Source organism: Salmo salar, chromosome 09, assembly GCF_965601325.2.
Source record: "Salmo salar chromosome 09, fSalSal1, whole genome shotgun sequence".
NCBI classification, from domain to species: domain Eukaryota; kingdom Metazoa; phylum Chordata; class Actinopteri; order Salmoniformes; family Salmonidae; genus Salmo; species Salmo salar.
This window is the reverse complement of record NC_138299.1, coordinates 9,684,463-9,698,236: the sequence shown is the minus strand read 5'-3', so window position 1 is coordinate 9,698,236 and position 13,774 is coordinate 9,684,463. Positions and strand designations below refer to the sequence as shown.

At 41.8% G+C, this 13,774-nt stretch overlaps 1 protein-coding gene across 1 annotated transcript in view; it reads right to left on the bottom strand.

The window, feature by feature from the left end:
• The window catches only part of LOC106610673 (leucine zipper protein 1), a 98,750-nt gene that overhangs the window by 57,197 nt on the left and 27,779 nt on the right, over positions 1–13,774 (bottom strand). Inside the window, exon 2 of the mRNA XM_014210121.3 lies at positions 12,020–12,116. The gene's annotated coding sequence lies outside the window, so the exon portion shown is untranslated. The remainder of the gene's footprint in view (positions 1–12,019; positions 12,117–13,774) is intronic.

Genomic DNA, 13,774 nt, shown 5'->3' with positions numbered 1-13,774 from the left:
TTTAATGTCCCAGCTTCATCATTTAGTCTTTACCTTCAACTCTGCCTAGCCATGCAAGCCTATGGGTTCCCCTGGGGAGCAGAATAAGCAGTACACCCATTGGTCAAACTTCCAACGAACAGACGGCCCTCAAAAGGAGTTGATTTTGATATCTACAGTCAATTCTAGCAGCACAAAAACCATTAACTTTATCCACTGTATGTCAAAAGGAGTTTACACTTGCTGTCAGACAAATAAAAATGGGAGACAGTATGGAAAAAATATTAGGATCATCTGGAAACCCCAATCACTAATTCATTAATTACAAAATATGCCATAGAACCAACCTAACACCTCAAAAAAGGCATCACATGGGTATTAGTCCATCGTCATTATGTGTGTTCTAAACCACAGGGGCCCTTGGTACTTTTCAGCATGTGCTGCGGAAATGCCAGGAGGTGGTTGAATTCTGGGGGAAAGTCAACAATGTCATCTCTGTACTTATAGATAAAATATTGCCATTAGATCCTATAGTGATGTTGCTTTGTGATGACTGACTTGCACTTGTCAGAACACCAACGGAGAGTGTGGTTGTCAAGAACCACAGCAACTAAGAAAATGAATGTACAAAGGTGGATTCCACCTCGTCGGTTACCATTGCAACAATGGCTGCTCGCATTTAAGGAAATTGTACTTATGGAGCTCTCCATGGCCAGGATACACAGGGCCAAGGTGTCCACTCTGAACATATGGGAAAAAAGCAGCAGCAGACATTTCCTAACTCTTAACCAACGGGCCATTACATCCATGAATGTGTATCAATAATCTGAGCCTATGATGTATTGTTCAGTAGATTTACTATGTAATAATAAAAACAAATCTCATGATTAATTCATTTAATTTACATTTTATGTTATCAGATTGCCGGTGGGGGGGATTCAAAATTATATATCCATAAATATATTGTATGAATTCTCTGGTCTGATGAAACAAAGTTTGAACTCATTGGCCTGAATGCCAAGCATCACGTCTGATGGAAAACTTGCACCATCCCTACGGTGAAGCATGGTGGTGGCAGCATCAATGCTGTGGGGATGTTTTTCAGCTGCAGGGACTGGGAGACTAGTTAGGAACGAGACAAAGACCTTCCAACACCTTCCAACAGGACAACGACCCTTAGCACACAGCCAAGACAGGACTTGAACCTGATCGAACATCTCTGGAGAGACCTGAAAATAGCTGTGCTCCCCATCCAACCTGACAGAGCTCGAGAGGATCTGCAGAGAAGAATGGGAGAAACCATTTAATCAATTTTAGAATAAGGCTGTAACGTAACAAAATGTGGAAAAAGTCGAGGTCTGACTATTTTCTGAATGCACTATTTTTCAACTGTGCTGTTTCACAAAAGTTCTGAACCTTTGTATTCTCATAGTTTCTACATTTGTAAATTAAAGATAAACATTTTTGCTAAAAGTATTATATTATTGATCGATTGACTAAGACCCAGCAGTGCTATTTGCAGAGTTAGCTACAGGTAAATGTTGCAATTCTTCAGCCATTCCTGGACCTGCAACCAAAAACAAGCTACATATGGAGAGGACCCAAACAAAGGATCTAAGTATTCTGTCTCTTCGAAGCAAAATCTGCAGAGCTAAATTAATCCGGCTTCGTTTTGCGAACCAGTTCATGAACCATGTGCCATAGAATCAGTACATCGAAAATCTTTTCAACTATTTAGCAATCTATATGGCACAGCTGTCAAATTTTTGGTCCTTAAATTAAAATAAAAAATAATAAAAAAACAGTTTATCACCATTTTCTTTTACCAATTGTTGTCTTTAATACAGGGCTGACAGACAAGTTCCTTACAAATATAACACTTTGTATTCAGGACAAAAAGTAAATTACTTTGCCACATTTTTTGCAGTATTACTTAATTGTCTAGTTGCAAACAGTATGCATGTTTTGGAATATTTTTTTTCTGTACAGGCTTCTGTCTTTTCACTCAGTAGCTACTCTACAATACTAACCAAATTGACAATGTTGTTGATCCATCCTCAGTGTTCTCCAATCATAGCCACTAAACGCTGTAACTGTTTTAAAGTAACCATTGGCCTCATGGTGAAATCCCTGAGCGGTTTCCTTCCTTTCCCGGCAACTGAGTTAGGAAGGACGACTAACTTTGTAGCGACTGGGTGTATTGATACACCATCCACAGTGTAATTAATAACTTCACCACGTTCTAAGGGATGATCAATGTCTGCTTTCTATCAATCAATACTGGTCCCTTCTTTGTGAGTCATTGGAAAACCTCCCTGGTCTTTGTGGTTGAATCTGGGGTTTGAAATTCACTGCTCGACTGAGGGGCCTTACATATAATTCTATGTGTGGGGTACAGAGATGAGGTAGTCATTCAAAAAAATCATGTTAAACACTATTATTGCACACAGAGTGACTCCATGCAACTTATTATTCGAGTTGTTCCCAAATAAGCATAGGACTACGGGCTTGTGATTTGAAACAACCCACAGATATTTTTCAAAAGATGCTAATGATCCTCGATTCTTCTGTGGCTAAGTCAAGCTTTCTGGTGAAGTATTTTGAGTGATTTTCTTTCTGTATAGACACGAGTAATTACAGTTGAAGTCGGAAGTTTACATACACTTAGGTTGGAGTCATTAAAACTAGTTTTTCAACCACTCCACTAATTTCTTGTTAACAAACTATAGTTTTGACAAGTCGGTTAGGACATCTACTTTGTGCATGAGAAGTAATTTTTCCAACAATTGTTTACAGACCGATTATTTCACGTACAACTCACTGTATCACAATTCCAGTGGGTCAGAAGTTTACATACACTAAGTTGTCTGTGCCTTTAAACAGCTTGGAAAATTCCAGAAAATGATGTCATGGATTTAGAAGCTTCTGATAGGCTAATTGACCTCATTTGAGTCAATTGGATGTGTGCCTGTGGATGTATTTCAAGGCCGACCTTCAAACTCAGTGCCTCTGCTTGACATCATGGGAAAATCAAAAGAAATCAGCCAAGACCTCAGAAAAATAAATTGTAGACCTCCACAAGTCTGGTTCATCCTTGGGAGCAATTTCCAAACGCCTAAAGGTACCACATCAGCTGTACAAACAATAGTACGCAAGTATAAACACCATGGGACCACGCAGTCGTCATACCGCTCAGGAAGGAGACGCGTTCTGTCTCCTAGAGATGAACGTACTTTGGTGCGAAAAGTGCAAATCAATCCCAGAACAACAGCAAAGGACCTTGTGAAGATGCTGGAGGAAACAGGTACAAAAGTATCTATATCCACAGTAAAACAAGTCCTAAATTGACATAACCTGAAAGGCCACTCAGCAAGGAAGAAGCCACTGCTCAAAAACCGCCATAAAAAAGACAGACTACGGTCGTACTTTTTGGAGAAATGTCCTCTGGTCTGATGAAACAAAAATATAACTGTTTGGCCATAATGACCATCATTATGTTTGGATGAAAAAGGGGGATGCTTGCAAGCCGAAGAACACCATCCCAACCGTAAAGCACGGGGGTGGCAGCATCATGTTGTGGGGGTGCTTTGCAGCAGGACTGGTGCACTTCACAAAATAGATGGCTTCATGAGGGAGGAAAATTATGTGCATATATTGAAGCAACATCTCAAGACATCAATCAGGAAGTTAATTTCCTTGGGGTAGGGGGCAGTATTTTCACGTCCGGATGAAAAGCGTGCCCAGAGTAAACTGCCTGCTACTCAGGCCCAGAAGCTAGGATATGCATATTATTAGTAGATTTGGATAGAAAACACTGAAGTTTCTAAAACTGCTTGAATAATGTCTGTGAGTATAACAGAACTCATATGGCAGGTGAAAACCTGAGAAAAATCCAACCAGGAAGTGGTTTATCGTTTTTCAAGACTGGGCCTATTCAGTATACAGTGACTTAGGGTTCATTTTGCACTTCCTAAGGCTTCCACTAGATGTCAACAGTCTTCAGAACGTTGTTTCAGGCTTTTGCAGTGAACAGAGAGCGAACAAGACCTCCTGGAGTCTGATGACCGAGAGAATGACATGGCCTCAATTGCAAGCGTTCACGTGAGAGGTAGCTGTGTTCCATTACATTTTTGAAGACATTTGAATCGTCCGGTTGGAATATTATTCAACTTTTATGTTTAAAAAGGCCCTAAATATTGATGCTATACATCGTTTGACATGTTTCTACGGACGTAAATATAACTTTTTTTTACTTTTCGGCGTGAAATTTTCAGCGCGCTTCCTACATTTGGAGTAACTTACTGAACGCGCTAACAGAGGACATAAATGATGGATTTTATCAAACAAAACAACATTTATTGTGGACCTGGGAATCCTAGGAGTGCATTCTGACGAAGACCATCAAAGGTAAGTGGTTGGATTTTTTCTCAGGTTTTTGCCTGCCATATGAGTTCTGTTACACTCACAGACATCATTCAAACAGTTTTAGAAACGTCAGAGTGTTTTCTATCCAAATCTACTAATAATATGCATATCCTACGTTCTGAGCCCGAGTAGTAGGCAGTTTAATTTTGGCACGTCATTCATCCGAATTTCCGAATACTGCCCCGTCACTAAAAAGTTAAAGACACAGGAATTGTCCGGTTGGAATATTATTGAAGATTTATGATAAAAACATCCTAAAGATTGATTCTATACATTTCCACAAACTGTAATATAACTTTTTTGACTTTTCGTCTGGACTTAGTGCGCACGCCTTGTGCATTTGGAATAGTGAACCTAACGCACAAACAAAATGGAGGTATTTGGACATAAAGATGAACTTTATCCAACAAAACAAACATTTATTGTGGAACTGGGATTCCTGGGAGTGCATTCCGATGAAGATCATCAAAGGTAAGTGAATATTTCTAACACTATTTCTGACTTTTGTTGACTCCACAACATGGCGAGTATCTGTAAGGCTTGTTTTGGTGGCTGAGCGCTGTACTCAGATTATTGCATGGTGTGCTTTCACCGTAAATCTTTTTTAAAATCTGACACAGAGGTTGCATTAACCTGTTATGGCTAGGGGGCAGTATTTTCACGGCTGGATAAAAAACGTACCCGATTTAATCTGGTTACTACTCCTGCCCAGTAACTAGAATATGCATATAATTATTGGCTTTGGATAGAAAACACCCTAAAGTTTCTAAAACTGTTTGAATGGTGTCTGTGAGTATAACAGAACTCATATGGCAGGCAAAAACCTGAGAAGATTTCATGCAGGAAGTGGCCTGTCTGACAAGGTGTCGTTCTTCTTGTCTCTGTTTATTGAAGAGTGAGGATCTTAGCTGTCCCGTGACACTTCCTACGGCTGCCATAGGCTCTCAGAAGGCGGCAAAATGCTGAATCGTGGCTTTGCAGGCTCTGGCTGAAAAAAAAGTAGCGCGTTTGGGTAGTGGCTGGTTACAGTACTGTGAGACTCAGGCTCGTGCCCGTGTCGACCGAAAGCTTTGTTTTCTTTCCTCTGTTTAGCTAAATGGACATCCACGGTCGGAATATTATCGCTTTTTTACGAGAAAAATGGCATAAAAATGGATTTTAAACAGCGGTTGACATGCTTCGAAGTACGGTAATGGAATATTTAGATTTTTTTTTGTCACGAATTGCGCCATGCGCGCGACCCTGATTTACAATTTCGGATAGTGTCTGGGACGCACGAACAAAACGCCGCTATTCGGATATATCAATGGATTATTTTGGACCAAACCAACATTTGTCATTGAAGTAGCAGTCCTGGGAGTGCATTCTGACGAAGACAACAAAAGGTAACTTTTATAATAGTAAATCTGATATTGGTGAGTGCTAAACTTGCCGGGTGTCTAAATAGCTAGCCCGTGATGGCTGGGCTATGTACTTAGAATATTGCAAAATGTGCTTTCACCAAAAAGCTATTTTAAAATCGGACATATCGAGTGCATAGAGGAGTTCTGTATCTATAATTCTTAAAATAATTGTTATGCTTTTTGTGAACGTTTATCGTGAGTAATTTAGTAAATTGTTAGCAAATTCCCCGGAAGTTTGCGGGGGGTATGCTAGTTCTGAACGTCACATGCCAATGTAAAAAGCTGTTTTTTGATATAAATATGAACTTGATTGAACAAAACATGCATGTATTGTATAACATAATGTCCTAGGTGTGTCATCTGATGAAGATCATCAAAGGTTAGTGCTGCATTTAGCTGTGGTTTTGTTTTTTGTGACATTATATGCTAGCTTGAAAAATGGGTGTCTGATTATTTCTGGCTGGGTACTCTGCTGACATAATCTAATGTTTTGCTTTCGCTGTAAAGCCTTTTTGAAAATCGGACAGTGTGGTTAGATAAAGGAGAGTCTTGTCTTTAAAATGCTGTGAAATAGTCATATGTTTGAAAAATTGAAGTTTTTGTATTTTTGAGGAATTTGTAATTCGCGCCACGCCTATCATTGGATATTGGAGCAGGTGTTCCGCTAGCGGAACGTCTAGATGTAAGAGGTTAAGGAGACATGCATCTATAATCCTATGCATAACACTTGTATCTTTCATCAATGTTTATGATGAGTATTTCTGTAAATTGATGTGGCTCTCTGCAAAATCACCGGATGTTTTTTAGAGGCAAAACATTACTGAACATAACGCGCCAATGTAAACTGACATTTTTGGATATAAATATGAACTTGATTGAACAAAACATACATGTATTGTGTAACATGAAATCCTATGAGTGCCATCTGATGAAGATCATCAAAGGTTAGTGATTAATTTTCTCTATTTCTGCTTTATGTGACTCTTCTCTTTGGCTGGAAAATGGCTGTATTTTTTTTTGTGACTAGCACTGACCTAACATAATCATATGGTATGCTTTCGCCGTAAAGCCTTTTTGAAATCAGACACTGTGGCTGGATTAACAAGAAGTTTCTTTAAAATGGTGTAAAATACTTGTATGATTGAGGAATTTTAATAATGAGATTTGTTGTTTTGAATTTGGCGCCCTGCAATTTCACTGGCTGTTGTCGAGTGGGACGCGTCCCACATACCCAGAGAGGTTAATCTATTAGGCTGTCAGAAATGACAGAAATCACATTTAGATTATGGTAATGCATCTTGACAGAACATGCAACTCATGTAATGAATCAGCCAATAAAACCATAACTTTAAAACATTTAACAAAATGCAATTTGTGGGAAAAAAAAAAAAAGCGTACCAGGGAAAGCACCGTTCTAAACAGTGCACCTGATTGCGGTTCCGTGTGTGACAGAGATGAAAATCGCTGTTAGAAACTTAGAAAGAGGGGGAATCTAAAGATGCAACAACTAGGATGGTTGCTAATATGACTAGATTGTGCCTTTGGCTTCTGGACAAAGAAAGAAAGTTTATAAATAAACTAATAAAACAGGAGCGAAATGGCATAGCGGTGGGTCCAATAGGGAAGTAAATGTAAATACATTTGCCAAAATGATATAGAGTTGAAGTAGGAAGTTTACATACACCTTAGTCAAATACATTTAAACTCCGTTTTTCACAATTCCTGACATTTAATCCTAGTAAAAATTCCCTGTCTAAGTTGAGTGAATTTTGGCCCATTCCTCCTGACAGAGCTGGTGTAACTGAGTCAGGTTTGTAGGCCTTCTTGCTCACACAAGCTTTTTCAGTTCAGCCCACACATTTTCTATAGGCTGAGGTCAGGGCTTTGTGATGGCCACTCCCATACCTTGACTTTGTTGTCCTTAAGCCATTTTGCCACAACTTTGGAAGTATGCTTGGGGTCATTGTCCATTTAGAAGACCCATTTGCGACCAAGCTTTAAGCACCCAATGCATATGGGTCTGGTACATTTCTCAAATGGCAGGTAAATTAAAATCATCCCGGTCACGTTTTCTGGCGTGACATTTTCCTAACGGAAACCCTGGTGTGTGTGTATTGTATGTGTCAAGTAGACCATAAGTATGTTAGTGAGAGAGCGCTCATGTATGTCGGCAACAGCAAGTGAGTGGGAGAAGAAACGAAACAGATGCCTTCGGGTACAAGTCAAAGACGCTTCAAAAGGGGACTACAAAGGGAAACCCAGCCGCGAGCTGGGAAACCCAAGCCTACCAGACGAGCTAAATGCCTTTTATGCTCGCGTTGAAGCAAGAAACCCTGAAGCACGCATGAGAACACCAGCTGTTCCGGACAACTGTGTGATCACACTGTCCGTAGCCGGTGTGAGCAAGACCTTTAAACAGGTCAACATTCACAAGGCCGCGGGGCCAGACAGATTACCAGGACATGTACTCAGAGCATGTGCGGACCAACCAGCAAGTGTCTTCTTCTGACATTTTCAACCTCTCCCTAACCAAGTTTGTAATACCTACATGTTTTAAGCAGACCACCATAGTCCCTGTGCCCAAGAAAACGAAAGTAACCTGCCTAAATGACTACCTCCTGGGGGCAGTAACGTAAGTGCTACAGGGCGGTAAAGGTAGGCAACAACACATCTGCCACACTAATCCTCAACACGGGGGCCCCTCAGGGGTGTGTGCTTAGTTCCCTACTGTACTCCCTGTTTACCCACGACTGCACGGCCAAGCACAACTCCAACACCATCATTAAGTTTGCTGACGACAAAACAGTGGTAGGCCTGATCATCAACAACGATGAGACAGCCTATAGGGAGGTGGTCAGAGATCTGGCAGTGTGGTGCCAGGACAACCTCTACCTCAACGTGAGCAAGACAAAGGAGATGATCGTGGACTACAGGAAAAGGGCCAAACACACCCCCATTCACATCGACAGGGCTGTAGTGGAGCGGGCCGAGAGTATCAAGTTCCTTGTGTCCACATCAACAAACTATCATGGTCCAAACACACCCAGACAGTTGTGAAGAAGGCATGACAACACCTTTTCCCCCTCAGGAGACTGAAAAGATTTGGCATGGGTCCTCAGATCCTCAAAGTTCTACAGCTGCACCATCGAGAGCATCCTGGCCGGTTGCATCACCGCCTGGTATGGCAACTGCCCAGCATCCGACCGTAAGGCGCTACAGAGGGTAGTGCGTACAGCCCAGTACAACACTGGAGCCAAGCTTCCTGACATATACTAGGCAGTGTCAGAGGAAGGCCCAAAAAAATAAAACTACAGTCACCCAAGTCATAGACTGTTCGCTCTGCTACTGCATGGCAAGCGGTACCGGAGCCCCACGTCTAGGTCCAAAAGGCTCCTTAACTGCTTCTACCCCCAAGCCATAAGACTGAACAATTAACCAAAGGGCAACCAGACTATTTACATTGACACCCCCCCCCCCCCCCCCTTTTGTTTTTACACTGCTGCTACTCATTGTTTATTATCTATGCATAGTCACTTTACCCCTACCGACATGTACGACTAACCTGTACCCTCGCACATCGACTCAGTACCAGTACCCCCTCTATATAGCCTCGGTATTGTTATTGTGTTACTTTTGATTTTATTCTTTACTTTAGTTTATTTATTAAATATTTTCTTAACCCTATTTCTTGAACTGCACTGTTGGTTAAGGGTAAGTACGCATTTCACAGTAAGGTCTACTACACTTGTTGTATTCGGCGCATGTGACAAATAACATTATTATTATTATTATTTTTTAAAAGGTTGATTAACATATACCCTCTTCCTTCAACTCGCTGTCGCTGTCTTTTGTCAGTCTGTCTGGATGCCAGCCCTCCCCGGTTGGCACAGCCTGGCAGCCAGAGTGTTGGCATCAGATACCCGCTGCGGCTGCAAGGTGGCACTGTGGGAGCATCAGATTCACTGCATCTCTTGTGCGAGAGGCCGAGAGAAAGGGGTGAGTAACTAAGTGTGTGGGGGGGGGGGGGGGGGGGGGGAGACAGCATGCGAGAGAGCGAGCGAGCTACAACGCGGTGGGGAGTGAGCCCACAGAATGCTGAACAGGGCTTTGCCAGACCGGAACACTGCAGCAGGAATGCAGCACTCTCTTGCACTCATCATCATTACAGGCTAGAGGAGAGTGAGAAAGAGGGGGAGATAGGGAGGAAGATAAGAGTGGGAGGGAGAGAGAGAAAAATAAAGAGAGATGGGGAAAGGTAGGCAGAGAGGAAAATGAGAGCAAAAAGTGCTAGAAAGATGCAGTAGAAAGAGCGGGAGGAAGATAAGAAGAGGGAGAGAAACAGGAGGGGGAGTTATGTAATGCTGTCGGTGGTGAATGGGGAACAGACGTCACACTGGCTGGCGTAGCTCTGCCGCTGCGACAGAGCAGAGACGGGAGCCTTACTCCCCCCCCCTCTCTTGGCCTATAATGCAGTGGTATTTAATGACACATACAGTAATAAACCCATGGAAATAAACTGAGGAAAGGGGTGGAACTATACAGAGAGTGAGGAGGAGAGGACTCTTGGTTTCAGCTTACCTGCTACACGAGTCCACAGAGACAGACAGCCCCATAAATGTGTCTGGGATACGCACACAGAGACAGCTTGATTGACACATTACTGTCAGAGCCATCTTTAAATATAGCTGATTACAATATATGTTGGGATATAGCCACTTTAGACTCTACCCCTGGGAGATACGACACAGCATATCACATTCATACAGTCTCTTTACTCAAATACAGTCTATGCCCTTTACCATGGCAACTAGGCTTGGGCGATATACCATATACCGGGGTATTTCGAAATACCGAGGGTATGAGTTTCAATACCGCAAAAAAATAGAATACAAAAATTATGTTGGGGGCAACCCCACCTCACAGAGGCACGTGCTACGCCACTGCTTATAACTAAGTATAAGAAATCTGCGTCAAATAAATTATATCCATCTCGGAGCTCCAGCTGTGCATTTGGTTTGCTAACGTGCTAGCTAAGTGGCTAGATGTCAAGATCAAGCTTCTCGGTTACATCAAAGACATTCAATCCCTTCCTGGATCAAGATCCCCCATTGCCTAAATTGTTTTGTGCGGTAAAAAAAATTAATAGTGCCCCTTGTGTGCACTTGGTAATACGTACACACTGGTATGGTACAGCAACGGTATGAAAATCTGGATACCACCCAACCTTAACGACAACAACCTAATGGGAAGACCGATTAATAAAGGCCTCTATGGGATTAAACTGTCTCCTTTTGTATACTTTATAATTTCACCACTCTCCATAGGTAGAAAATAGTCAGACACTCCACACAGTTACTAGCATGCTGAAGACAGTACCTGTAGCCTGACTAGACTTGACCAGTCAAGCTGCGTTTAGACAGGCAGCCCCAATTATTACATTTTTCTCTCCCACTAATTGGTATTTTGACCAATCAGATCAGCTAAAAAAAAAAGTGATTGGTCAAAAGACAAATGAATGGAAACAATATCAGAGTTGGGCTGCCTCAGTGATTTTATTTGGCTTCTCCCAGAGCTGAGTAAGTTTGACAGAGAGAGCACATTACTGGGAGGGTGTTGCCAAGGGTCTCCAGGTGAGCCGGCACTCTGTGCGTGCACTCTGTACATGTGCGAGTTTGCCATTCCTTGCTGACCTATGGGTACAGGGAAGGAAACGCGGCGCCAGCTTTAGTGCAACACTGCCCTGGCCCACCAGGAAACCAGCTCACAAAGGGTTCAGAGGTAAGGAATGGCCTTGGAATCCGGAACCTTCCCCACCACATTTTCTCTGCGTTTCCTCTTTCAACTGAGCAGCTGGACGCAGACTCATTGCCATACACACAGTATGGGAGCGTACGTATACACACACACACACACACAACACACGAGAGTGTCACCTTTTTTAGAAAGAAACAGTCAAAGGCAGACAGTCACAGTTTGAGAGAAACAGACAGTCAAATAGAGACATACGGTCACAGTTTGAATGAAACAGCATGTCAAAAAAGGCCAGTCAAGGTTAGATAGAGATGGTCCTGAGAGGGTGTTTACAGACAGACAGACAGGCACACACACACCCTAATATATGATAATATAAAGACTGAACTGTAGATACTGTAAGCTTATGTGTAAACATGGCCTTGACAAGACATTCAAAAACACACATACCGTAAACTTACTTTCTATGGATACATCCTCGTGTTGGGTGCTAAGCAGCTGGTAAATGCGGCCCGTCTGTCACCAGATGGTTTCACTATGGAGCTCCATCCGCAAGCCCTATAACCGGAGGAAGAACACAGAGGACAAACATTACTATGAGTTTCTCATGATTCTACCATAGTAATGATTTGTAGCTTAATTTCACCATTGTTTTGCTTGGTATAGACACTTAAAGTCAGTCAACCGACAATGCCTTCAGTGTAAAATGAACCATTCGTATTGAGGCATATTGGCTACGAGGTGGTCTGAGAAGTCGGTCAGATGTGTGTGACATTTTGTTGCGCCTCAATTGTCTCATGCATGACCAGACAACTTGTTTTTGGCTGGCCCAACAGTGCTCCATTCATTCCATTCTGGCCCTATGTCTAGGGCTGGGAATTGCCAGGGACCTCATAATACAATATTATCACGATACTTAGGTGCCGATATATATATATATATATATATATATATATATATATATATATATATATATATATATATATATATATATATATATATATATTGCGGTTCTCACGATTCTATATGTATTGTGATTCGATACTGTCATTTTATTGCAATTTGATGTTCCAAACATATTGCTCACCATATGCCTGCTGCAGAGGGACAAGAGAGAACCATGAGAAAATTTGTTTTGATCAGACAAGGAAATACATTTTTAAAAAGTGCTGAAAACAAATTGGCTCCCTATTTAAAAAGGAGAACAAGCTGTGAAGGAAAAATACTGGTTTTGGTGCAGGTAGTCAACTAGCGCAAAAATAATGTTGTGATATTGTCGAAACAATATCAAATCAATACTTGAGTCAAATATCGCTATAATATTGTCGAAAAATTATATATTGCGATATGCAACTGTATACATTTTTTCCCCATCACTACACACAATGTTGCCTCAATGTGGAATTTCTACTCAAAAGTCTGGGTTATGCCAAGACGAGTGATAACGACGTCCTCAGAGAAGTATACTGTAATGTTGATATTGTCATGGCTGAAGTACATCATCTTTTTACCTAAATGTAACCACCAATTGACTCTCCTGTTACTACAACGTCAATGTTTCGGATCCCAGTTCGTTGGCACGTCCTTACAGATATTTCAGATACCCCAAAAGACCTCAAACATTGACCAGGGACAAACCCTCCATTTCACAACCAAATAAAGAAGTAAACAGGCTCGCACGACACGGCGACTCACCATTATTTTCAAGCCCCAAACAATCTGAAGTGGCCCTTTCCTCGCTCTGTGTGGTTTCTCTTAAATCATTGAAAACCAAATGGTAAACTGAACATCAGCCACATCCTTCTCAAAGGCGGCCTCGGCCCTCATCCTTTACACGCAAAAACATGCATCCCCCGTCTACGTCAGCTGAATAGTAGGGAGTATTATTACGCCATTTGCCTAACAATTTAAACTACGACCACAAGCAGAAAGACAGCTTGAGAAAGTACATCAAGTTAGTTACTTCTGAAATTGTACCTTTCCATGATTACGCCAATGACATGCCTTAAAGCATAAGTAAAATACAGAGAAAGGCTGTACTAAGGGGACAAGAGCAGGGGAGAAAGAAAGTGTGTTGGGGGAGAGATCATGTAGCATTTCCTTAACTCAACATTTCATGGCCTTAAAATACACGCAGGGTTATTTTGCGCTGGGACTAGTTTGCACGGGAGCCCATTTCCTGCGAGTGATTAGGGGGGGGGGCTGTGGCTCACTCA